This window comes from Bidens hawaiensis, unplaced genomic scaffold (assembly GCF_021521415.1).
Source record: "Bidens hawaiensis isolate Kalapana, Puna unplaced genomic scaffold, B.hawaiensis_p1.1 tig00054954_1, whole genome shotgun sequence".
In the NCBI taxonomy this organism is placed as follows: Eukaryota; Viridiplantae; Streptophyta; class Magnoliopsida; order Asterales; family Asteraceae; genus Bidens; species Bidens hawaiensis.
In genome coordinates, this window is record NW_027499918.1 from 57,685 (window position 1) to 60,306 (window position 2,622).

Below are 2,622 nucleotides of genomic sequence, written 5' to 3' on the forward strand. Positions count from 1 at the left end.
AATGGGACTTGGTGCTTGTAAAAAATGAGCTTGAACACAGAGATTTTTTGCGAGGAAAAAACTCGTTATCCTAAGGATAACAAGAAAAAAACCTGGGGCGGTGAAAACTATCGCCACCGGTTTATTGATAATCAAAAGTGGTTACAAGTGTGGAGCTAAAACTTGATCGTGATTACAGAGAATGCGAGTACTAGTAAGTCTCGAGTGTCTAGTGTGTGTTTTGGTCAAAGTTTGTAGCTCTATTTATAATGAAAAGAGCCTAACAACTATTGCCTATAATTATGGAAATGCTAGACTGAATCCAATTAGCCGTTAATCATTCAATCTAACACGTTTTCCTTATCGGCCACGTTCTAATAACAGCATGTGCAAGTCTTTGGGAGTTAATAGCAACGGTCTTTGACCTGGTAAACAAGGAAAGTAGCAGACAATGTGTTAGTTATATAACATAATTAGGATACCTGTTACCTTGGAGGATACCGCATCCTAGATTTGTTCTGAATATAATGTTTGCTGAGGATACTGAAATCCGAGCCCCAACAATCATTAAATTAGATTATTTGTATTGATACTGTTGAGCCATTCTAATGTCCATGCCATGCCATCTATATGTCTAACCAGGCGCAGCTAGTTAACTAGAACCAACCTTTACTCTAAACTCGATTGCTCACTTGGTATAGACTCTTACCTCTTAACGAAAGGTCCTGAGATCTAAACAAAACAAAAACAAAGGGTGTAACTTATTCAAGGATCTTGAATTATTTTTAAAGTTAAGGGTTTATTTGTTATACTTTAGTACATTGTGACATGCGCACATACACCTCAAAATTTTTCTTACTTTTATAACCCTTCATTTAACATGAATTTACATACTTTATTTTCAATTGTAAATACATTGATATGAAGGATACTCTTGAATTATTATTAGAGTTAAGGGTTTATTTGTTATACTTTATTTTACTTAATTGAATTGTAATAGGTTCAATAAAGTTTTGTTTTGGAGAGAAAGATTAGCAATTGTCTTAGAGAGGAAGTTTAGTAGATCTGCAAATAGGAGTCTAAATTATTGTTTTTAATGAGTCTCTTTCTTCGTATGTTCAACCAGTTCGCTTGTAAAGTTCATTTAGTTATATGAAAAGAGTTAATGGGTTGTCACCTTAATATCTTGTATTCGTTTATTTGATCTGTCTGGGCCGAGAATTGGTATCAGAGCTTAGGCTTGTTACACACAGGAACGATTGGTAGAAGTTCATGAGTTTCCTATTCGAAGGGTTGGAAGAGTCGTTGTTTGAAGAGAAGTAAGTTGGCTAGATCAAGGTATAAAAAGGTAGTTGTTATTTGGTTGACACTATAAACAAAGTAGAAAAGAATTAGAAAGATAATTATTTTCGACCACATAATGCTATCAAGAAGCAGGCTACTATGGTTCATTGAATTATAAAAGAGAAAGGAAAAACATAGCTCTTACAACTAACAGCCACCTCATTGTTGAACTAATCGAAAGTATCTATCCAAGTTTCTCAAAAGTGGTGGAGTTAATTAGATTGTTTTTCATCGAAAAATGTAATGATTGAAAAGACATGATAGTGATCAGGGGACTTCCAATGTTGACAAAATCGAACTACACAATATGGACGAACAAGATGGAAGGATTTCTAAAAGACTATGGCTTTTGGGATGTTATTGAACCTACTGTCGGCGTAGCTGTAGATGAAAGCAAGATGTACACAACATTAGGATATATATGTCAAACCTTACCGGAAGAGATCTTGGTATAAGTTGGCATACTCATGAATGTTAAAGAAGTATGGTGAGCTTTGAAGATTTGAGGAATTATTATGTACATAAGGTAAAAGATGAAAAAGCAGTTGAGAGAGAAATATTGGATGAGATCGCTGAGAAAGAAATATTGGATGCGATTGTTCAAAAAGAACAAGCATGTAAGAAAGAAGCTTAGGAAGCTGCAGAGATAGAAGAAGCTTTGCAAGTTGTTTTAGATTGTGAAGAAAAAGAAAGATTGAATGAATAAAAAGCAAGAATTTTTTTTGGAAAAAAGAAAAGAAGATGGTGGATCTTCAGATATATTTTTGACTCAAACAACCTTGAAGATAAGAAAACTATTAAGATAAGTGAGCAAAAGCAAAGCTCTGCACCGATCATGATGATGAGAGAAAGGATATGGTACTGAATAAAAGGAATGATGCAGCTAACAAGTCTACAAATTTAGAACCATAAGTGAAAGTCAACAATCGAGCATTTGTTGATGAAAAGTCAAAACCGAATGAAAGATTTGGAAGAATAATTATATAAAATCATCTGCAAGTTTTGATGAACAAATAAAGAAAAGAAGAAGATAAAGAAGAATGTAGAAAATAAAGTTGTATCAGAGATCAATATGGGTGGTTTGAACGATGCACGTGAAGAACCCGTTAAACAGGTTTGTTACAAGCAACTGAAAAGGAAGGGTAAAGACGAACCAATGAGTAAAATTGAAAAGTTGAGAGTGTTAAGGGAATTTAAGACCTTGGAGGTACAAAAGCAAGAAGAACAATTCAAGATTAAGGGGGGTGAATGAATAATCTTGAATTATTATTAAAGTCAAAGGTTTATTTGTTATACTTC